Source organism: Bufo bufo, chromosome 3, assembly GCF_905171765.1.
Source record: "Bufo bufo chromosome 3, aBufBuf1.1, whole genome shotgun sequence".
Classification (NCBI taxonomy): domain Eukaryota; kingdom Metazoa; phylum Chordata; class Amphibia; order Anura; family Bufonidae; genus Bufo; species Bufo bufo.
This window is the reverse complement of record NC_053391.1, coordinates 459,752,767-459,778,978: the sequence shown is the minus strand read 5'-3', so window position 1 is coordinate 459,778,978 and position 26,212 is coordinate 459,752,767.

Below are 26,212 nucleotides of genomic sequence, written 5' to 3'. Positions count from 1 at the left end.
CTCATCCCGCAAAAATCATACCCTACCCAAGATAATCGCCCAAAAACTGAAAAAACTATGGCTCTTAGACTATGGAAACACTAAAACATGATTTTTTTTGTTTCAAAAATGAAATCATTGTGTAAAACTTACATAAATAAAAAAAAAGTATACATATTAGGTATCGCCGCGTCCGTATCGCCCGGCTCTATAAAAATATCACATGATCTAACCCCTCAGATGACCACCGTAAAAAAATAAAAATAAAAACGGTGTAAAAAAAGCCATTTTTTGTCATCTTACGTCACAAAAAGTGTAATAGCAAGCAATCAAAAAGTCATATGCACCCCAAAATAGATGCCAATCAAACCGTCATCTCATCCCGCAAAAAATGAGACCCTACTTAAGATAATCGCCCAAAAACTGCAAAAACTATGGCTCTTAGACTATGGAGACACTAAAAAATTTTTTGGGTTTTAAAAATGAAATCATTGTGTAAAACTTACATAAATAAAAAAAATTGTATACATATTAGGTATCTCCGCGTCCGTGACAACCTGCTCTATAAAATTACCACATGATCTAACCTGTCAGATGAATGTTGTAAATAACAAAAAAAAAAACGGTGCCAAAAAAGCTATTTCTTGTTACCTTGCCGCACAAAAAGTGTAATATAGAGCAACCAAAAATCATATGTACCCTAAACTAGTACCAACAAAACTGCCACCCTATCCCGTAGTTTCTAAAATGGGGTCACTTTTTTGGAGTTTCTACTCTAGGGGTGCATCAGGGGGGCTTCAAATGGGACATGGTGTCAAAAAAACCAGTCCAGCAAAATATGCCTTCCAAAAACCATATGGTGTTCCTTTCCTTCTGCGCCCTGCCGTGTGCCCGTACAGCTGTTTACAACCACATATGGGGTGTTTCTGTAAACTACAGAATTAGGGCCATAAATAATGAGTTTTGTTTAGCTGTTAACCCTTGCTTTGTAACTGGAAAAAAAATATTAAAATGGAAAATCTGCCAAAAAAGTGAAATTTTGAAATTGTATCTCTATTTTCCATTAAATCTTGTGCAACACCTAAAGGGTTAACAAAGTTTGTAAAATCAGTTTTGAATACCTTGAGGGGTGTAGTTTCTTAGATGGGGTCACTTTTATGGAGTTTATAATCTAGGGGTGCATCAGGGGGGCTTCAAATGGGACATGGTGCCAAAAAAACAGTCCAGCAAAATCAGCCCTCCAAAAACCAAACGGCGCACCTTTCACTCTATGCCCCGCTGTGTGCCCGTACAGTAGTTTACGGCCACATATGGGGTGTTTCTGTAAACGGCAGAGTCAGGGCAATAAAGATACAGTCTTGTTTGGCTGTTAACCCTTGCTTTGTTAGTGGAAAAAATGGGTTAAAATGGAAAATTAGGCAAAAAAATGAAATTCTCAAATTTAATCGCCATTTGCCAATAACTCTTGTGCAACACCTAAAGGGTTAACGACTTATGTAAAAGCAGTTTTGAATACCTTGAGGGGTGTAGTTTCTTAGATGGGGTCACTTTTAGGGAGTTTCTCCTCTAGCGGTGCATCAGGGGGCTTCAAATGGGACATGGTGTAAATAAACCAGTCCATAAAAATCAGCCTTCCAAAAACCAAACGGCGCACCTTTCACTCTACGCCCCGCTGTGTGGCCGTACAGTAGTTTACGGCCACATATTGGGTGTTTCTGTAAATGGCAGAGTCAGGGCAATAAAGATACAGTCTTGTTTGGCTGTTAACCCTTGGTTTGTTAGTGGAAAAAATGGGTTAAAATGAAAAATTAGACAAAAAAATGAAATTCTCAAATTTCCTCCCTATTTGCCAATAACTCTTGTGCAACACCTAAAGGGTTAACAACGTATGCAAAATCAGTTTTGAATACCTTGAGTGGTGTAGTTTCTTAGATGGGGTCATTTTTGGGTGGTTTCTTTAATGTAAGCCTCGCAAAGTGACTTGAGACCTGAACTGGTCCCAAGAAATTGAGTTTTTGTAAATTTCGGAAAAATTTCAAGATTTGCTTCTAAACTTCTAAGCCTTATAACATCCCCAAAAAATAAAATATCATTCCCAAAACAATTCAAACATGAAGTAGACATATGGGGAATGTAAAGTCATCACAATTTTTGGGGGTATTACTATGTATTACAGAAGTAGAGAAACTGAAACTTTGAAATTTGCAAATTTTTTTCAAATTTTTGTTAAATTAGGTATTTTTTGGTGCAAAAAATTTTTTTGACTCCATTTTACCAGTGTCATGAAGTACAATATGTGACGAAAAAACAATCTCAGAACGGCCTGGATAAGTCAAACCGTTTTAAAGTTATCAGCACTTAAAGGGACTCTGGTCAGATTTTCAAAAAATGGCCTGGTCCTAAGGTGTAAAAAGGCTGTGTCCTTAAGGGGTTAAACAGCCCGGATCGGCACACCTGCCGATCCGGGCTGTTATAGCAGGGCCGCGTCTCTCATGTGAGAGCTGGGTCCCCGCTCCCCGGCGGCCTAGCCTATGGCCCCTTTGTGACTGCCGTAAAAACACGTATCAGTGGTCACTAAGGGGTTAAATCCCTTTCAAATCCTTGTTCTTTTTATGAATTGAAGTCTAGTGAACTGTCCTACTCAGTGACTGACAGCCCTCTGTGTATGACTATGCATTCAGCTGTATATGTAAATCATTAGGTAGGACCATCCACTGGACTCCTAAGCATAGAAAGGTATTTGCAGGTATTTAAATGAATAAAATACAAGTTGTATTGCATTTATTCCCACAAATTAGATCTAACAGATTCCCTTTAAAGATGTTATGACTATCTATCTTTCTATCTCATATCTATCAATCTATCTATCTATCTATCTATCTATCTATCTATCTATCTATCTATCTATCTCTCTCTCATATCTATCTATCTATCTATCTATCTATCTATCTATCTATCTATCTATCTATCTATCTATCTATCTATCTATCTATCTATCTATCTATCTATCTATCTATCTATCTAATCTATCTATCTATCTATCTATCTATCTATCTATCTATCTATCTATCTATCTATCTATCTATCTATCTATCTATCTATCTATCTATCTATCTATCTATCTATCTATATCTGCCTGTCTATCTATCTACAATTAAAGGATGGGATAGCAATCCAAAATAAGGTGAAATTGTGGTGGAACTGCTTTATTCACCCCAAACACTATCTACCTACATGTAACTTGATTGTTTCCATTAACTCATCATTTTCTGTGCAAAGGGTTTTTATGGCATAGAAAAATGGATCATTCATGTTTTATCAAGTACTTTACAAATCAATGAATGAAGACACAGCGAGATAAAGAAAAATGTCAATATGCAATTAAATGAACATTACAGCACATGAAAGCTCTGCCATCGAAATATTAATGAATTGAAATGACATATAATGAGGAAATCTATTTGCCATATAATTTTAGTGATAGGATGCCAATGAAGAGAATAAATAATTATAATGCAGTATAATGAATACCACACATTAGTGATTACACTTGCATAAATTCAGGTAGATCTGTATTTGAATTACTGTATAATGTTGACCTTCTAAGAAAAGGTGTCTTACAAATATTGAGAATACAGTATATCCTAACAATACAATAAAAGTGATGGACAATACACATATTGATGTGTATTTGATAGTCCCTGGGATTACATACAACGTATTGCTTATTAATAGTGTATGCTGTGTAGACAATGGATGTTTAATATTTCATTATAATCACAGGAACTTGGCTGTTTATTATTCTTGAAAAGCAAGGATAAAAGAACTTTTCTAAATTGGTGGCAGAATTTTGCAGTGTTTAGCTTTAACTTAATGGAAACTGTTTCAATGTCTTGTCGCTATTGGACTTTGCATAGATGCACACTGACATAAATTGGTCCCAAAGATAATACAGCTCTTTTTAGGCCTAGGCACTCCGGGTTGGCTTGTATTTGCTATTACAAGACTATTATACACTGCATTGTTTTTAAATCCATAAAATATTGCTGAATTGGCTGATTTGAGAAATATGACATATTTTACACAAAGGTTTACCAAATAGAGGTGACATTACATTTGGTTTCCTAATCACATGATTCACAAGATTACACATTCATGCCAGACGACTAAAGCAGAATAATCGCCAAATCTTGAGTTGACTCTGACATTTAATTATGAGCAAAACTTTGTATGTTAATGATGTACTTCTGTCCAGTCACATTGATATTCTCCATTGTGGGGCTTACACATTTTAATCATTAGCACTTTGCAAGCAAGAATTTGTCATTCAACTGTTTGTGGCTGCCTTGTTTGATTTTTGTGATAACGCCTCTGAAGAAACTTTATATATCTGAGTTGGGTCGTAATGCAGAAAATACATATATCAGGGGGCTACACTGCAAATTGATGCTTGCATTTACTGTGGTGTGTAAGGATTCATGTAACTAAGGAGATTCAAGTGGGATTTATTACTCAAAATGTATGACTCCCATGAAAGAAAGCTGGGTTCTTTCATCCACGTAAATCAGCTGTCATTTTATTTATTTATTTTATACACTTATATAGCGCTATTATATTCCGCAGCGCTTTACAGATATTGACATCCAACTGTCCACCAATGGGGCTCACAATCTAAGGTCCCTATTAGTATGTTTTTTGAAGATGCCACTGGAAGCCACATCAACAATTAACATTATATACCAGCCATTTAAATAAAGGGCTGCCCATATAATGTATAGACTGATCTATGACCACCAGGTCGGACAGGGTGACTCTTGGTTCTGACATGTAGAATCAAGAAGGGGACACCAACCTATGACATCCATCTGCCTAATAGGGCATATGAACAGAGCATGTTGTCATGAGACCACCCATTTGATAACTTATCTGAATAGTCCTATTTAGGAAATATAAATATGGGGAAATTTTCGTTCTAATGTTTGGATTTGGTACCTTTTTATAGAGGGCACTTTTACTGACTATATTTCGATCTCTTGTCTGATTTATGTTTTGTGTCTCTGGCAATATCCATATGCAAAAAATAGCATGAAAAAAGGGCAGTGTACACACCCATTAGAATAAAAAACATCAAATTGCTATATTAAGCTAAATGGTAGACAATACACCAACACTGATGCATTTAAATTAAGTAGAAGAAATTAATATATATATACCCTGTATACAGGGCCACAAAAAATATCCATTGTGGCAACACACAGCACAGATCCATAATGAGATCAGATCAAGAAAGCCTCAAAAAGAAAAGAGGGTCACAGAAAATATCCATTGTGGCCACATGCAGCACAGACCACTGAGCGACCCTGCTACAAAGTGCAAGTCACATGTGTAAGCAGATTAGAATGTATACAAAGTAAAGGTTCAAGGATCTAGATATAGAGGCAACTTTTAAAATTTGCCAATGAGAGAGTTGTCTTAAGATCGTGTATTGTAGTGCCAATAAAATGGAAGCTGTTAACATTTATTTCCCTTTTGTGCAAATGATAATTTCCGGAGTCACAGGTACCAGAACAGGTTGACCACCATCAGCTTACCCTTATTTGTCAGTAATTACATTATTTTTCACAATTGTATTTTAATATGTAGAGATAATATACTACTCTGTTTGATACACCATAGAGGAATCTTCCACTCTATGACACACCTCCCTCATGGTATTGTAATTGGATTTTTTTTGCCTAAAGTTTGATACCACATTACTTTGTATGATTTCTAATCTGATGCATTGTTTATTATGTGACTTGTATGTTGTATGTATTGATTCTAGCATGTGTAAGAAGGTACCTGGAATCATCGTGGATGGAAGATATGTGTCACCAAGGTTCCTGGCCTCGGTGAAGTAAGAGCCAGTATTTTATGTGTCAGCAGCAGCTATTGCTATTCGACACCGTGAGATTTAGCATGGCTGTCATAGCTGATCCTAGATGGCTCTTACTGGGAGTAGTCAAAGTGCTGGGTGGGTGACTACTCCCCATGTTCCAGGCTGGGTTTTGCCAGGCATAAAAACCAGCCAGCACTGCCAGGTGTGGTGGATTTACCTACCTCTGACAGTGGAGCTCAGGAGTCTGTGTGCTGTGAACTGAGGGCTGTGCTGGGATTTGAGGTTTGAGCCGGGCTGGAGGACTCAGGCTCCTCTAAAGGCGAACAGGCCGCCTATGGACTAGATGAGGCTGAACTGCTAACAGGGTGTGAATTAACACCCAAGAGAAAAGGTGACTTATATTGTTTATGGACTTTCCTTGTTTGTGAACAAACACCAAGCCACCTGCGTTTTGTGATACACCTTAACTGCATTTTGTTACACCGCTGTTGGATTCAAGAACTGTGTACTTTTCCTCTATACTGCATCTGCTAGTCCTAACTAGCAGAGCAAATCCCACACATGCTTTCCATTTTTCAGGTGTTATATTGATTATATGGTCGAACCTCTCATTTCTGGGCTTTCTTGATCCGACCTTATGGGTCTTTGCTGTATGATGTTCACAATCATTATTTTTTACCACCCATTGCATATGTTCATTGACTTTAATCTGTCAGTGTTTTATCTGTTTATCTGCCATATAGCTTAATAAAGTGATTGATTATTTTTCTATATATATATATATATATATATATATATATATATGGAAGTCCAAGGCAGCACTAACTGTTACTTCAGTCTAGAGTGCCAGCAGTACAGACGCAACCAACCGTCCAAATGTATACAAAAAGAAGAAAAACTGCAGAACTTCCAATGTGGTGAAAGAAAAATTAAGTCCTTTATTTACCCATGCAACGTTTCAGTCCACTTGCTGGGACTGTTATCAAGCAATAGATACATAGTCTCAGTGAATAATTTATAGGGTATCCATACATTTGCATAATTGATAATCACTTTACAAAATCTAATTTATTATCCAATAAAAACTAACATAGTGCATAAACAGTCATATGAATCGCAATAAAGTGCTCTGTGCAATGGTGCTCGCATATATCATCTGCTTATTTCATATAGAAATATTGGCATAATTCATAATTAATAATTAGTGCAATTAGTCTTCAGGTGTAGGGGGTGGTAACCTATAGAGAATGGGGACCGCTCACCTGTAGAATATTTAGAAATAACAGTCGATGTGTTCTGTATGGGGTGTATACAGATCTGGAGCGCATGTCCGCGAATCCCTATTACATGTACTCGTCACATGATCAAAAGGACTCGTGTGAGTTAAACATGGTTCCAATGCGCAGGTCTGTGTTTTGTGATCACATGTGAAGTCACGTTACTGCATCATGACAGGTCACGCTACTAAACTGTAAGGCTACTTTCACACTTGCGTTCGGGGTTCCGCTTGTAAGTTCCGTTTGAAGGCTCTCACAAGCGGCCCCGAACGGATCCGTACAGCCCCAATGCATTCTGAGTGGATGCGGATCCGCTCAGAATGCATCAGTTTGGCACCGTTTGGCCTCCGTTCCGCTCAGCAGGCGGACACCCGAACGCAGCTTGCAGCGTTTTGGTGTCCGCCTGGCCGTGTGGAGCCAAACGGATCCGTCCAGACTTACAATGCAAGTCAATGGGGACGGATCCGTTGGACGTTGACACAATATGGTGCAATTGCAAACGGATCCGTCCCCCATTGACTTTCTATGTAAAGTCAGGAGTCCCTATTAATATACCATCAGATCGGAGTTTTCTCCAATCCGATGGTATATTTTAACTTGAAGCGTCCCCATCACCATGGGAACGCCTCTATGTTATAATATACCATCTGATTTGAGTTAGATCGTGAAACTCAGATCCGACAGTATATTCTAACACAGAGGCGTTCCCATGGTGATGGGGACGCTTCAAGTTAGAATATACTAAAAGAACTGTGTACATGACTGCCCCCTGCTGCCTGGCAAGTGCTGCCAGGCAGCAGGGGGCAGACCCACCCTGTATTTAACTCATTGGTGGCCAGTGCGGCCCCCCCCTCCCTCCCCTGTATTTAACTCATTGGTGGCCAGTGCGGCCGGCCCCTTCTCCCTCCCTTGTATTTAACCCATTGGTGGCCAGTGCGGCCGGCCCCCCTCCCTCCCCTGTATTTAACTCATTGGTGGCCAGTGCGGCCGGCCCCCCCTCCCTCCCTTGTATTTAACTCATTGGTGACCAGTGCAGCCGGCCCCCCCTCCCTGTATTTAACTCATTGGTGGCCAGTGCGCATTGCTTATAGCACAGACCTTTCACTTACCAGTAGGAGGAGCGCCCGGCTGGTCACAGACATCGCAGGTAAGTATAATGCTTCTAAAATTGCTAAGTAACCATGGCAGCCAGGACTGCAGTAGCGTCCTGGTTGCCATGGTTACCGATCGGAGTCCCAGCGATTAAACTGGGACTCCGATCGGAACTCTCCGCTGCCACTAATGATGGGGGGTCGGTCATTTTAATTATGGGGAGGGAGGGGGGGCCGGCCGCACTGGCCACCAATGAGTTAAATACAGGGGAGGGAGGGGGGGCCGGCCGCACTGGCCACCAATGAGTTGAATACAGGGGAGGGAGGGGGGGGGGGCGGCCGCACTGGCCACCAATGAGTTAAATACAGGGGCGGGAGGGGGGGGCGGTCTCACTGGCCACCAATGAGTTAAATACAAGGGAGGGAGGGAGGGGGGGGGGCGGCCGCACTGGCCACCAATGAGTTAAATACAGGGGAGGGGGACTGGCCGCACTGGCCACCAATGAGTTAAATACAGGGGGAGGGAGGGGGGCCCGGCCACACTGGCCACCAATGAGTTAAATACAGGGGAGGGAGGGGGGCCGCACTGGCCACCAATTAGTTAAATACAGGGGAGGGAGGGGGGTTCTTCCCCAGGCAGCAGGGGGCAGTCATGTACACAGTTCTTTTAGTATATTCTAACTTGAAGCGTCCCCATCACCATGGGAACGCCTCTGTGTTAGAATATACTGTCGGATCTGAGTTTTCACGAAAAATCTATCTGAAAAAAACAGTTATGCAGACGGATCCGTTCTGAACGGATGCAAGCGTTTGCATTATAGGAGCGGATCCGTCTGTACAGACACCAGACGGATCCGCTCCGAACGCAAGTGTGAAAGTAGCCTTACACTGCAAAGAATCGGAATATCAAATTGTCGCGGTCCTAGTGTAATTAATATAACTCAACATCCACAATAGTGTTGATCACGAATCGCGAATATCAGCACTTCGAGAATTCGCGAATATTTAGAATATCGCTAAATATATTCGTAATCGCGAATATTAGATTTTTTGTTTATGCAAATATTTTAGGCGAATTTTAGGCAATTTTTGGATTCAAGAAAATAATGCCTGGAGATCATGAATTCGCAAATTCTCGAATATATGGCAAATTTTTGCCCAAATATTCACAAAATATTGCGAATTAGAATATTGCCCCGGCCGCTCATCACTAATCCACAAGAGGCCGTGGCAGCAGGGACAGGAGGTGCTACAATCAAGCGCACCTAGCCTGATACAATGCCAAGAGACACGAGTGGTGGGTAATTGCCAGTTTATGCACTATGTTGGTTTTTATTGGATAATTGTGGAAAAGAAATGGATTGGTCACTCTTATATGGAAATATAGGATGTTTTATTTAATATACATATTAAAATAAATAGATAAAATGAAGGAATAATAAAACATACATAAAAATCTTCTATAGACTATTCAGCACAATATCATATGTTCATTTCATAGAAAAAGGCAGCAATATTGGGATAGGTACTGATAAGGTCAAATGCCTCTCTCTCTGTGCCTCCACCCAGACTAATACAGTCTTAGATGTGGTGAAAGTCTGATTTTGAGTTGGAGAGACAAATTGGCGCAAGCAGTATCTATCTGGTGAATTGACAGTATATCAAATTGATAAAAATGACAAATTGGCACAGGCAGTATCAATCTAGTGAATTGACAGTATATCAAATAAAAACAACAATAACATTACATCCAATATTTGATTTAAAAATGCAAATTCGACCAAACAGTGGGTCAGTCTCTGGATATTAGATCTTTTCTTCTATCTAACAGATATATCCAAAGATCTGTGTCAAACAAAGGGAATTCCGACTTTTTGTGAACAAATAGTAGATTATATCAGCTTCTAATTTTCCCAATGCTTTAGCAAACCGTTAGGTTACAGCGGGAATCCTTTGCTGAAATAACCGATGTAGTTATTTTGTATCGCAAAATCTGTATCAAAAAAGAGCACTTCAGCCGCCACAGGCTGATACCAAGTGTATGACGCTAGACGCGTTTCGGGGAGACGCTTCCCCTTCCTCAGTGCCACTGAGGAAGGGGAAGCGTCTCCCCGAAACGCGTCTGGCGTCATACACTTGGATGAATACCCCATTTTCTACGAAGTGCACTATAAAGAAAATGAACTTTTGGATCCAGCATTAGAAGACTGCAATACGTCATTCATCAGCGCCAATAGAGAAAGGTCCGTGATCCTCACATCGAACTGGAAGTGCTGAAGTTTTTCTTCTTTTTGCATATATATATATATATATATATAATACAATGGATATAAAAAGTCTATACACCCCTGTTCTAATGTCAGGTTTCTGTGCTGTAAAAAAATCTGACAAAGATAAGGAGGGAAGAAAACAGAAAAAAACTAAAATAATGTGGTTGCATAAGTATGCACACCCTCTTATAACTGGGGATGTAACTATGTTCAGAATAAAGCAATCACATTAAAAAAATTATGTTAAATAGGAGTCAGCATACACCTACCATCATTTAAAGTTGATTAACCCCAAATAAAGTTCAACTGCTCTAGTTGTTTTTTCCTGAAATTTTCTTAGTCGCATCCCACAGCAAAAGCCATGGTCCACAGAGAGCTTCCAAAGTATCAGAGGGATCTCATTGTTAAAAGGTATCAGTCAGGAGAAGGGTACAAAAGAATTTCCAAGGCAGTAGATATACCATGGAACACAGTGAAGACAGTCATCATCAAGTGGAGAAAATATGGCACAACAGTGACATTACCAAGAACTGACGTCCCTTCAAAATTGATGAAAAGAAGAAAACTGGTCTGGGAGGCTACTAAGAGGCCTACAGCAACATTAAAAGAGGCTGCAGGAATATCTGGCAAGTAGTGACTGTGTGGTACATGTGACAACAATCTCCCGTATTCTTCATATGTCTGGGCTATGGGGTAGAGTGGAAAGACGAAAGCCTTTTCTTACGAAGAAAAACATGCAAGCCAGGCTACATTTTGCAAAAACACATCTGAAGTCTCCCAAAAGCATGTGGGAAAAGGTGTTATGGTCTGATGAAACCAAGGTTGAACTTTTTGGCCATAATTCCAAAAGATGTTTGGAGCAAAAACAACACTGCACATCACCAAAAGAACACCATACCCACAGTGAAGCATGGTGGTGGCAGCATCATGCTTTGGGGCTGTTTTTCTTCAGCTGGAACTGGGGCCTTAGTTAAGCTAGAGGGAATTACAAACTGTTCCAAATACCAGTCAATATTGGCACAAAACCTTCAGGCTTCTGCTAGAAAGCTTAACATGAAGAGGAACTTCATCTTTCAGCATGACAACGACCCAAAGCATACATCCAAATCAACAAAGAAATGGCTTCACCAGAAGAAGATTAAAGTTTTGGAATGGCCCAACCAGAGCCCAGACCTGAATCTGATTGAAAATTTGTGGGGTGATCTGAAGAGGTTCTGTGCACAGGAAATGCCCTCGCAATCTGACAGATTTGGAGTGTGTTTGCCAAGAAGAGTGGGCAAATCTTGCCAAGTCAAAATGTGCCATGCTGATAGACTCATACCCAAAAAGACTGAGTGCTGTAATAAAATCAAAAGGTGCTTCAACAAAGTATTAGTTTAAGGGTGTGCACACTTATGCAACCATATTATTTTATTTTTCGATTTTTTATTCCCTCTACCTAAAAGATTTCAGTTTGTTTTTCAATTGAGTTGTACAGTTTATAGGTCACATTAAAGGTGGAAAAAGTTCTGAAATTATTTATCTTTGTCACATTTTTTTACATCACAGAAAACTGACATTTTAACAGGGGTGTGTAAACTTTTCATATCCACTGTGTTTATATATATATATATATATATATATATATAGAGAGAGAGAGAGAGAGAGAGAGAGAGAGAATAAAGTTTCACCTATACCAGCTATGTAATATATTAAGCTGGTCATGTACATCTGTCAGCCAAAACCTACAGATTAACCTGACAGCTATCTAATGTGTATGGGTATGTACTCTGACTGATGGAATATGTTGTGAGAGATAAGGAATAGACTGTTAGATTTCAAAACGTTCTTGGGGAGATAACCCACCCTCCAGAAATGTCCGGCAGTGCCTTACTCCATTACATTATGCTAGTTCTCCAAAAACACATGAATTCTTGGCTGAGCCGTATGTGGTAACTGTATACGGAACAAGCATTTAGTCAACAGGTATATCATGTGTGCCACAGTTATTCTCATTGAGTTTGACAAAATAATGGAAAAAAAAACTCCTATGTGCCTATGTGGAAAAAAGGGAGTACACATAGGTACAGTATATCTATTATAATATATAACACAATTTTTGTTCCAGGCAGCTAATAGTTTTTTCCTAAATGCCTAAAAATCTAAAATGTAGAATGTAAATGCTTTTAATGTATACTACAGTTTAGAAAAAAATACTTTGTAAGATTTATACATTAGTAGTTTTATGAGACATATGATTACAGAGCACATCATTTTCATGAATGAAACTCCAAATCTGGTCTCCCATCATGTTCTCATTATACTTTCCATGGTAGCAGCATTCAAAGTCCAGTATATCCTGGTAAAAAGGTTTCCTTGTTCACAGGATGCTCCAATATTCTCATTTAATTTTATCAAGATGAGCCTGAAGTATATGCACTTTGAGGGACATCCTGCAGCTTATTGTGCTAAGGTTTTTCACTGAGGACAACTACACATTGTTTTCCACCTTGTGATTGCTCGGGAATCTATGAACCACTGTGACAAAGTTCTTACACACACTTTCTCCTTGAATGTTGCCTAGATGCATCCTTGAAATCCTTGGTCTCCAAGGCAGTCACTGAAGATACCTGCTTTGACCTTTGCCTCAGAGAGCTTCAGGAAGAAGACTATAAAGTACTTGGAGGCTGTCAACTCCTTATGTAGAGCTATGATAAATTGTTCCATAATTCCCAGTTTGATGTGCAGTTGTGGCAACCGTGACACAAGGCGAACAGGTCAACACTGGAGTGTTCACTTGACCCCCCATTCAACAGAATGTTGATTTCAGTGCAGCAGGGAAATGAAGAGTCAGCTGTGCAGTGATGGAGACTGAACCCAGAAGCAGGGACCAGGTAAGTATGATCACCACTGCAGGTCAACCACATTGGGGCATCTGTTATAGTCTTAAATAACTCCTTTAAGAAATACCACAGGAACAAGCAAAAAATTGTTATACAGTGTTATATGTGACCCCAGACTACTGCAGGTGGTCCAATGGAAATGAAGTATAAACATTGTATCAGGTGGAATAGAGTAAGCTTGGGGTAGGGAACTAATTCATATGAAAAAGGAGTTAACTTATAGCCTGTCCTGCATGAAACCAGAAATGTGGTAAAAATGGATTTCCTGAAAACATAACATGGTAATTTTTCAAACCAAAACGCTCAACATTGAAATCCCTGTTTGCTAAACATTTTAAGCCTTGCCCTCAATCCTATCAGGTATGTCTACATATTCTCCCAGAAATGCCTGCCTTGGGACATATTTATATACAGTGCATAAATTTCAAGGGCCAATTTGCAGGATTATTTCACAAATAATGGGGCAGTTGGAATCTATGAGAAAGCCACCAACAGATTTCTCTCATCACCTAATCCATCTTACAGCCTTAGTAGTGCAACTGTTCAATATCAGCATACACTTTACAACAGTGATGACCAACCTGCGGCCTTCCAGCTGTTGTAAAACTACAACTCCCATCATGCCCTGTTGTAGGTTGATAGCTGTAGGCTGTCTGAGCATCGTGGGAGTTGAAGTTTTGCAACAGCTGGAGGGCCGCAGGTTGGGCATCCCTGCTTTACAATATGAAACCTGCCTATACTGTTCTAATGAATCTGTTGACATTAACACTATTGAATCTGACAAAGCAGAGTGAAACATGTGTAGGGACGCGGGGGAACTTCTGACATGCTGGTAAAAAGTATCCTGATATAATCATCTATTTCTGTTTTGGTCCCCTCCATTTTTTCCTCTTAAGAATCTCTATTGGGAGTGCATTTGTATTGGGCATTAGGCGTAGGTATGTAATTAGATTCTGATGAATTCATACTGGATAATCAAACTTTTAAGTGTCATTCGCCATTTAAGGCTACTTTTACATCTGCGCTTTCCCTTTCCGCTATTGATATCCTTCATAGATTCTCAATAGCGGGGAAAAACGCTTCTGTTTTGTCCCCGTTCATTGTCAATGAGGACAAAACTGAATGAAACGGAGTGCACCAGAATGCATTCTGTTCCATTTAGTTGCATCCCCATCGCAGACAGGATAACGCTACAAGCAGCGTTTTTCTGTCCGCGATGTGGTGTTGAGCAAGATGGATAGTCGCCACCTAGATTTAACTAAGCAAAAAGGTATGAGGCTCCTATTGGATAATTACTGCATGGGCGATTATCTTTCAGCTGGCAACAAGTTATTTAATCCCAACTGGTGCAATGAGTTGCTTCTCATTTCTTAAACAACCATGTCGAAAGACACATCTCGTGGTCATGGAAAATATGTTAGTCTGTTTGAGAAGGGTCAAATCATTGGCATGCATCAAGCAGAGAAAACATCTAAAGAGATTGCAGAAACTACTAAAATTGGGTTAAGAACTGCCCAACGCATTATTAAAAACTGGAAAGATAGTGGGGACTCATCGTATTCGAGGAAGAAATGTGGCGGGGAAAAAATCCTGAACGATCGTGATTGGCAATCACTTAAACGTTTGGTGAAATCAAATCGAAGAAAAACAACAGTAGAACTCAGGGCTATATTTAATAGTGAAAGTACGAAAAAGATAAAAGAAAAAATTGGAGTGGATATGTGGAATAGGGAAATGGGACAGGGAATGGAGAAGAAGGAAAGGTAAAGCGCCAGAGGAGAACTTGAAACTAACGTCGAACTACCAGCTCGTAATTGACTGGTTACAGTGCGAGGCAGCTGCCCACTTAAAAAGAAACAAAGCACAGGAACACTATCAGTGTGCCATACGCAAGGAAACACATAACAGTATAGTCGGGCGCCCCACTATATTAATAGTGAAAATAAGAGCATTTCGACGCTCACAATGCGAAGGGAACTCAAGAGATTGGGACTGAACAGCTGTGTAGCCATAAGAAAACCACTAATCAGTGAGGCAAACCAGAAAAAAAGGCTTCAATTTGCTAGGGAGCATAAAGATTGGACTCTGGAGCAATGGAAGAAGGTGATGTGGTCTGATGAGTCAAGATTTACCCTGTTCCAGAGTGATGGGCGCATCAGGGTAAGAGGAGAGGCAGATGAAGTGATGCACCCATCATGCCTAGTGCCTACTGTACAAGCCTGTGTGGGCAGTGCTATGATCTGGGGTTGCTGCAGTTGGTCAGGTCTAGGTTCAGCAACAGTATGTACTCCAAGAATGAGGTCAGCTGACTACCTGAACATACTGAATGACCAGGTTATTCCATCAATGGATTTTTTCTTCCCTGATGGCACGGGCATATTCCAAGATGACAATGCCAGGATTCATCGGGCTCAAATTGTGAAAGAGTGGTTCAAGGAGCATGAGACATCATTTTCACACATGGATTGGCCACCACAGAGTCCAGACCTTAACCCCATTGAGAATATTTGGGATGTGCTGGAAAAGGCTTTGTGCAGCACTCAGACTCTACCACCATCAATGCAAGATCTTGGTGAAAAATTAATGCAACACTGGATGAAAATAAATCTTGTGACATTGCAGAAGCTTATGGAAACAATGCCACAGCGAATGCGTGCCGTAATCAAAGCTAAAGGCGGTCCAACAAAATATTAGAGTGTGTGACCTTTTCTTTTTGGTGGCGACTTTTTTTTGGGACATATATATACAGTACAGACCAAAAGTTTGGACACACCTTCTCATTCAAAGAGTTTTTTTATATTCATGACTATGAAGGCATCAAAACTATGAATTAACACATGTGGAATTATATACATAACAAACAAGTATGAAACAACTGAAAATATGTCATATTCTAGGTTCTTCAAAGTAGCCACCTTTTGCTTTGATTACTGCTTTGCACACTCTTGGCATTCTCTTGATGAGCTTCAAGAGGTAGTCCCCTGAAATGGTCTTCCAACAGTCTTGAAGGAGTTCCCAGAGATGCTTAGCACTTGTTGGCACTTTTGCCTTCACTCTGCGGTCCAGCTCACCCCAAACCATCTCGATTGGGTTCAGGTCCGGTAACTGTGGAGGCCAGGTTATCTGGCGCAGCACCCCATCACTCTCCTTCATGGTCAAATAGCCCTTACTTTCAAAGTTTTCCCAATTTTTCGGCTGACTGACTGACCTTCATTTCTTAAAGTAATGATGGCCACTCGTTTTTCTTTACTTAGCTGCTTTTTTCTTGCCATAATACAAATTCTAACAGTCTATTCAGTAGGACTATCAGCTGTGCATCCACCTGACTTCTCCTCAACGCAACTGATGATCCCAACCCCATTTATAAGGCAAGAAATCCCACTTATTAAACCTGACAGGGCACACCTGTGAAGTGAAAACCATTTCAGGGGACTACCTCTTGAAGCTCATCAAGAGAATGCCAAGAGTGTGCAAAGCAGTAATCAAAGCAAAAGGTGGCTACTTTGAAGAACCTAGAGTATGACCTATTTTCAGTTGTTTCACACTTGTTTGTTATGAATATAATTCCACATGTGTTAATTCATAGTTTTGATGCCTTCAGAGTGAATCTACAATTTTCATAGTCATGAAAATAAAGAAAACACTTTGAATGAGAAGGTGTGTCCAAACTTTTAGTCTGTACTGTATATATACTTATTACTAAGTATTAAAAATGTAAAGCAGATACATTATGCCCAGCATAAACTGTATTTGTACAACTTTGGCAGGTGAGCAATGAACCACACAAAAATCTTCTCATATTATTTTTAGCTCAAGTACTGTAATATAGATGCAACATAAATATGTGGAAATTCTGATATTATCAATACAAACAGCCACAGCAATGTTATGGAATGCCTTAAATGACTGCATATAAGCAGCGTGGATGTGCCACTGGGTGGCAGCATTAGGTAATACAGTAAGCTCATATTAAAAGAGAAATGTTATTACAACTGTCAATATTTCTAAATAGTTTTTAGTGATCAGTCCTGTAAATTATTAATATAATTCATATTGTCAATTATAATGTATGATATATGCAAAATATGATTAAACTATGGGTTTTGAAAAACTTATATAAAACACTGTAAAACTTCTTATAATATGTAGAAAAAAGCAGCATGTAATTAAAATTCCTTTCATTATATCAGCATGCAAAGGTTTCCAAGTCAAGACCCAGAGGACCTGAGGTTTGAAATGCTACTATTTTTATAACTCTCATTTCTGCTACCAGGTAAAAACACAAATCATGATAAGCCAAATGTGCCATGTAACTAGATCATTTAGAGTCAGGTTAACCTTCAGTTTTTGATAAATGTATTTTTTCAGTGTAGTAAGGCAATCTATTAAGTTTTCCAGAGTTTTCTACTTGTTAGATGTGTTCATTTACCTTCAAATGGTAAGCTGCTGCTAAACCTTAAGACATGTTTCTTCTATATTTTTTTCATGTAGCTTAGGGGCTGTTTTTGCATACATTTTCCATGACATAGATTTTCATCATAGGTTGTGAAGGATCAACATTAGTTATTGTGTATTGCAGCCAATACTCCTTTTATTGCTACTACTACTATTACTACTATGAATCAACCCAGGGACAGCCTAACTATTGACTATGCTGTGAGAAATTCCTGGTCGGAATGGGGACCAGGGAGGCATCAGGCACCGGGTTCCCACACCATCGCAGCTGCTTCTCCCCATGCGTGGATGGAAACATCCAGTGTCAGGGGAAGGGAGAGCAGCCAATGGCAGGCGGTGACGATGCTGGGGTATACATATATTTCAGGGTGTCCTGAGACTTTTGACTCACACTGTATATATATATATATATATATACACCGTATTTTTCACTTTATAAGACGCACTTTTTCCCCCTCCAAAGTGGAGGGAAAAAGTCAGTGCATCTTATAAGCGAAAGGTGACCATGTTTTGGTGCGCTGCGGCATCTCAGGAGCTCTCACTAATGGCTTCTGAGCTGCCATGAAACTGTAGGAGGGCGGGTGTGCGCACTGGAGTTAGTGCAGGCGGGCGGACAGACAGGGTGGGCGGTGCGGGCGCGAGTGAGTTAGCACAGGCTGGCAGCACTTAGCCTTCAGCCCGCTCATACATCTCGGCACTAAGCAGCACCTTGGGCAGGCTGGTGGCTTCACTGAATGCTAAGTGATGCCGGCAGCCTGCGCTTCCATTTCATTCATTCATGCGCTACACTACACTACTGTTGGGCGGGCTGGTGGCTTCTCTGTATGCGCTATAGTGCCACCAGCCCACAAGTCCTTCCACTCACCGCAGTAGGATCCCCTTCTCTGTGCTGCCTTCTGTGCTGATTGGTGGTAAGCGCGTCCTGTTCCCCCTGCCTCCACCAATCAGCTCCCTACATTTCTCGCGCCATATGACCTCCCTCGTGTCCTGGTACCGTAGATTGCTGCCTAAGTCCCATGGTGAGGACAGCTCAGGGCAATATACGGTACCCTAATGAAAAATGTGTGCCAAATATGACTATAACTACCCTTATCCATAGGAATCAACCCATGTACTGCAGTATATGGGTGAATTTCTATGGATGTGGGGGGTTATAGTCATATTTAAAATAAACACTGTTCTGAAATTGGCATGTGTCTATATATTTTTTTTTTATCCAAATTTTTATTTTCTGTAACAAAAGAAACAATATAAAAAGTACAACCATATTAGTCAATTTAATTCCTTGATCCACCCATCCCAACCTTCCCTCCCATTAATTTGCGATGTGTCTCTAGAAAACTAGAAAAGAGGCCATAGGAAGGGGGGGGGGGGGGGGGAGAAATCCAGCATATGTATCTCAAACAGTAGAACAAAAAGAGGAGTGAAAATGTCACCCAAAAATATAACAGACGATTTTACAAAATTTAGGTCCCTGTCACCTATGAAGAGCAGGGGTTTGTATACTGCAAAAATGGTAAACTGTCACCCGAGAAAGTAACAGACGATTTTTTGAAATTTAAGTCCCTGTCACCTATGCAGAGCAGGGGTTTATTCACGGCAAAAATAGTAAAATGTCACCCAAGAATGTAACAGACGCTTTTGCACCCTGCTCCCTCTTTTGCTGTGCTGGTGCCTCTGTGCGACCACCGCCTCTTCCTCCAAACGGCAAACGGCACTCGCATGACCTTGATTGCATGTTTGGTATAGTACCTCATCATCCTCCACATCATCTTCCACCTACTCTTTACCCCTGCCCTCCTTGTCGATCTGCACACTGCAGAAAGCCGCAGCAGTTGGCACCTGTGTTTCGTCATCATCAGAGACGTGCTACAGTGGTCTTCCAATGTCCTCATCCTGAAACATAAGTGGTTGGGCATCACTGCAGTCAATCTCTTCCACTTCTGGGGCAGAGCTATGTGGATGCCCCACGGAAACCCTGCTAGCAGAGTCATCAAAAAGCATAAGAGACTGCTGCATGACTTGAGGCCCAGACTGCTTGGCTGATTTGCAAGGGGGTGAGTTGAAAGACAGATGGCCATGGGCTGTAGGTGCCAACGCTGAGCTTTTAGCAGACTGCGTGGAAGAAAATGTGAAGGAACTAGAGGCACTGTTAGCCACCCAATCTACTATCGCATGTACTTGTTCTGGCCTCGCCATTCGTATAGCCGCATTCGGGCCTACCAAATAATGCTGAAGGTTCTGTCACCTACTTGCACCTGAGGAAGTTGTTTCACTTGTGTCTGTAGCTTGCACAGATCGACCACGTCCTCTACCTGCAACAGGAGCTCCACCAACACCAGCAGCACCATGACCAGGGCCACGTCCCTTATTTGATGCTCTCCTCATTCTTTGCGTTTACTCACAAAACTAACAGATGGTTTATGTCCGGCAAAAAATGTAACCGCCAATAGTCAACAATTAAGTTCACTGACAGTAAGGCTGTGCCGTTGTCATAAAGAGAAAAAATTTCTTGAGGTGACACAACAGTGTGACAGTTGAATTTAATACAAATACTTCACTGTAAAACATCAATGTGACAGCAGTATTTACTGGTTTTATTTGACTGACAGGAATGCAGCGTAAATATACTTTCTAGCAACACAAATTAGAATTTTTCAACAAAAAATGTAACTGCAGTATTTGACGGTTTTATTGGACTGTCAGGAATGCAGTACAGGGCAAAACGGTACTTTATTGCCCAAAAAAAAAGGTTTCTTTAACCACAAATGAAACAGATGGATTTAACTGAGATCATATTTCAATCTCACAAATTAAGCACAGGGGTTTTTTACATAAAAATTGTGTATATGTCACAACTACAATGGAACAGATGGATATGCTGAATTTATGTGCCTGCCTGTCACATATGCAGTGCAGGTCTCAGAGGTACTTTACAACAAAAAATTAAAATCTGTCACCCCACAATGGAACAGATGAATTTAACGGATTATATTTCACTCTCAGAAATGCAGCACAGCGGTACTTTACAGAAAAAAAATGGGGATATGTCACTCCCTTGGTCCCTGAACTCACAGGCGGTATTATTTTCCCTTCCCCTGGCACATATGCAGTGCAGGTGAACTTTAAACATGGGTATATGTCATGTCGGCCACTGAAATACAAGAACAGGATTAAATGATTCTCCCTGGCACATATGCAGTGCTGGTGCACTGCTGTTGCACAAAATGGCCGCCGACGCCCACCTAACTAACAGACGGATTGACACTTTTTTTTCACTCTCACTGGGCTCAAGGCAGGGTACAAAAATGTTGCATTGCACCCCCAAACAAAAAAACTCTGTAGATTGCAGACTTCACACCAAGTGCAGATATAGGAATCTTTCCTAATCTCTCCCTCACAGCAGCAGCATCCTATCCCTACAACTAGTAAGAGCAGAGTAACGTGCGGCGTTACGTGACTCCAGCTTATATAGAGGCTGGGTCACAAGCTGCACTTGGCCAATCACAGCCATGCCATTAGTAGGCATGGCTGTGATGGTTTCTTAGGGCAAACGAGTTAAACGCTTGTTGATTGGCTGCCCTGCAGCCTTTAAACAAGCGCTATTAAATTGCCGAACACCGAACTCGAACCCAAACTTTTATGAAAATATTCAGGTTCGGGTTCGGGTCCGGGTACAAAAAAACCCAAAGTTCGGAACGAACCCAAACTTTACAGTTCGGGTTCGCTCAACCCTACTAGCTATGCATTTTGCTGCAATGCACAGTGATTTACACTGAGATACACTCTCCCTGTAGGCTAGGATATAGCTGATTTAATGTGCTTCTTGACTAATTAATTCGGAACAAAGCTGAATTCTTGAAAAAATTTGGCCAAGTGTCAGAATCGAATTTTGAAAAACTCTGCTCAACTCTAATTATAATAATAAAAGCAGCAGGTTGCTCATTGTATGAAAACAAACATTTTTATTCTAATTCATTTTAATACTACTACCATTAGACCCTTAATGACTGCCCACTGTCTTGGACTACGGGTTGTGCAGGTCCTCATTCTGCAGTGAAGCATCTTTTGGCATCTCTGCAGTTGATATCTGCTTCACAGGCAGGTTTGGAGGAAGCTCTGATCCCAGCTGTTCAACAGTCCATACAGTAGCATGATCATAGGGGATTCCTCTTTGCGATTGTGTCAACAGGTTTCCCAGTGACCCGATCGGGATTCAAAGCAGTTAGTCCAGAGGATCTATGAAGGATCACAGTGCTGTTTGCACTGCCATTCTGCTGTTAGGACACAGTAATTTTTCCTTAACAGCAGCCTGTGTCATAGAGATATAGAACATAATGTATAGGCATACAGAAGTATGTTTAATAAAGTTCTAAAATATTAATCCCATGAGATTATAAATAATGTAATACAAAATAAAATAATGTATTACAAAATTACGTAATACAAAATCACAACCCCCCAAAAAACACCATTATTTTGCATAAAATATGTTTTATTGTAAATACATTAAATAAAAAATAGACACATTAAGTATGCACGTGACTGTAATAACCTGAAGAAGTTAATTATTTGGGTATTTAGAATGGCTTAAACAATAAACAAAATAAATTACCCTGTAACAACAATATTAAAAAAAACAATGCCAACAAAAATAATATTTCTCCTGCATAAAACAAGACCTCAGACAGTCAGATTAATGAAAAATAAAAAAAAAGTTATGGCTGCTGAAACTCAAAGGGACAAAAAGGAAAAAATATTGCTGGTCATTAAGGCCTTTTTAGGACAGGTCATTCAGGGGTAAACATTGCTGATAATAAAGAGTTGCGTCCCGGTTGGAGTTTAGGTTTATTGTAATATAAACCAAAGCTCTTTTGAAGAGCTATGACCTAGAATAGTTACAGAGGTGTTGCTATGATCTTTTGTCACTCACCCCAAGTTGTTTTCATAGTAATTAATTGTCAGTACATGTGTAAAACAAAAGAAACTCTATAGGTTTATAGCAAAATTAGCACCACACTCAAATATTAAACAGCCGGCTTGAAAACAGAGATATTATTCCATTGAGCATGAAGAACATTTTGATATGTATTAAGGCAGATTGCCTGGATTTGTGGGAGGGGCTGAGGTCCGCCTCCAGCCTATTTAGGGCACTCCCCTTACCTGGCTCCTGCATCATTGAGGTCTGAGCTTTTGAGAGAGGAGGTCGCTTGTGGAGTGTCTGGAGAGTTGCCTGCGAGTCGCTGATTTTCTGGGAGTTTTTCGTTGCCATCAGTTCTGGATTTGGAGCATTTCGGTTCTATTTTTCCGGCTTTACTCAGGTTCACTGTGGGTCACGTTTGCCCGTTAAACTGCGAGTCATCCATACGGTGCAGCCGGGGCCTCACGGTTGCCCCCTGTACCGGTTCATTTCATTTCATCATACGCTGCACCAATGTCACTGTTTTCTCGTACAAGTCACCAGTATTTCATTTCTGTCACGCCTTGTTCATGCAAAAATTTGTCTACACCGTACCACTATTCCGGTCGGCACCCCTGCGGCAGGGCATGCAGTCGTTTCTGGGCAATCCCCCATTTCTGTTCATTTCATTTCACCAAACGCTGCACTAATGTCACAGCTTTCTCGCCCAGGTCACCAGCATTTCATTTCTGTCATGTCTTGTTCATACAAAAATTTGTCTACACCGTACCACTATTCCGGTCGGCACCCCTGCGGCAGGCATGCAGTCGTTTCTGGGCAATCCCCCATTTCTGTTCATTTCATTTCACCAAACGCTGCACTAATGTCACAGCTTTCTCGCCCAGGTCACCAGCATTTCATTTCTGTCATGTCTTGTTCATACATAAATTTATCTGCACCGTATCACCACTCCGGTCAACACCCCTGCGGCATGCAGGCAGTGGTTTTCTGAGTCATCCATACGGTACAGGCAGGGCCTCACGGTTGCCCCCTGTACCATTTCATTTCATCATACGCTGCACCAATGTCACGGTTTTTCTCATACAAGTCACCAGTATTCATTTCTGTCACGCCTTGTTCATGCGCAATTTGTCCACATCGTACTACGATTCCGGTCAACACCTCTGCAGCATGCGGCAATGGTTTCTGGCCTAATCCCCCATTTCTGTTTCATTTCATTTCATGGACGCTGCGCTAATGTCACGGATTTCTCACAGTCACCAGCATCTCATTTTGTCATGTCTTGTTCAAGCAATCCCACAGAAACAACACTGCGGTCAGCACCCCTGTGGTTCCAGGCTCATTCCCCATTTCTTTTTCAGTCCATATCACCCCACAATCATCCACATTCATGCCCCCCCCCCCTCCTCATGTTCATGTGCACTGCTGCAGGAGCACAAATGCGTATGAGTCATTCATACGGTACAGGCAGGGCCTCACGGTTGCCCCTGTACCGGTTCATGTCATCAATGCGCACCAATGTCACGGTTTTCATACAAAGTCACCAGTATTCATTTCTGTCACACCTGTTCATGCGCATTTGTTCACAAACCGTACCACCATTTCGGTCAACAGCTCTGCAGCAGGCGGCCAATAGTGCCTGGATCAATCCCCCATTTCTGTTGTTTATATCACACACGCTGCACCCATGTCACGGCTTCTCGCATCAATCACCAGCAGCTCATTGCTCTCATGCCTATTCTGGCGTCTCCCCACAGGACCGTCACTCCGGTCAGCTCCCTGATGGTTCCAGCCCCATTCCCCATTTCTGGTTATTTCATTTCACCCCTCAACATCCAACATTCATGCCCTCCCCCCCCCCCCCCCCCCCCTCCTCGTATTCATGTACAACACAGCACAGGGGCCAGCTGCGGTACACCCATGTCACCCCCCATTCATTTTAACCTCCACTGGGCTTACCGCTGCACAGACATCCCCTCCCCACCGCCTCCTGCCTGTTTTGCCGCTCCTCCTGCCGCGCGGCCGATGGCGCCCGGCCGCGTCCTAGTGCCTGGTCTGCGCATGTGCGGCCGGGGTTCTGCGCATGCGCGGCGATTTCGTCGGCGCATGCGCGGTGTCCCGGCGGCCGTGGGGGGACTCCGGACGAATGGGGTCAAAATAAATGGCTTTTCATTTTCATATGCTCCAAAATGTTACTCCTTACAAACAATCACATAAACTTCCAAGCATGATCCACATGATTCACTTAACTTCGCCAGCAACGTTCATGGGCCCCCCCCCCCCCCCGTGTATTCACGTGCGCAGCTACAGGGGCCAGGGGCGGTGCAACCGGCACACCCCCTATTCATTTCAACCTCCTCTGGGCTGACCGCTGCACAGACATCCCCTCCCAACCGCCTCCTGCCTGTTTTACCGCTCCTCCTGCCGCGCGGCCGATGGCGCCCGGCCGCGTCCTGGTGCCTGGTCTGCGCATGCGCGGCGATTTCGTCGGCGCGTGCGCGGTGTCCCGGCGGCCGTGCGCGCCGCATCTGATGCGGGGGGCCGCCGTCGGACAGCAGGGGGGCCTTCCAGCGCGCCCCTCCAAGTCATATATCACCCCAGCAGCCCCAACAAAAGCTCAGGGGGCGCCGGACACACAGGGGGCCCCTCCTGCGCAGGTTGCAGGGGGGGTTCCAGCACGCCCCTCCAAAGTCAAACATCACCCCAGCAGCCCCACACAATAATTAAAAACAACAAAAAAAGAAAAGAAAAAAAAAAAAAGGGGGAGGAGTTATCGTCTGGTTACTAATAAAGAAAAGAAAAAAAAAAAAAAAGGGGGGGGGGGGGAGAGATATCAGCTGGTCACCAAAAAAAATAAATAAATAAATAAATAAATAATTAAAGGACACAGACCAATACGTTCCATTGGATTGCAAAACGCACATTCCCACTTGTGCACGGCCATGCGCCACGCGCTGGTCTCTTCTCACACCAGGCGCAAGCTATCATTTCATGAACAACCGTCATGATCCTCCGGGTCATGCATATGTTCCATGTACATTGTCACATTTCATCACACTATTTTATGTCTACCCTCCCCCTTTTTCAGGCGGTCAACCTATATTGTATTTTGCACTACCATGTATCCGGAGAATTTTTTCTTACTACCAGGTACGTTCACCTGCTCATTTAACAAAAGTCTTCCTTACATTTCGAATGATCCCGTTAGGGTCAGCGTGCTGGCTTTAGGGGCTCCATCATCCCACTAGGTTACCCCCTTCTTGGCTTCGCCAGCAGTTAGTGGTCCCGCGAGGCCGACACCCCGCCTCAAACGTACAGAGGCACCCGCCCAACGCGCCACCTCGTTAGTAAGCCGCCTCGCGTGTTGCATAGAGAGGGCCTCACCTGTCACTCCCTTCCCCTAGTCCTGTCTTACAGTCACCGAGAGGCCAACGCTCCTGCCACTACCACAAGTGGCCT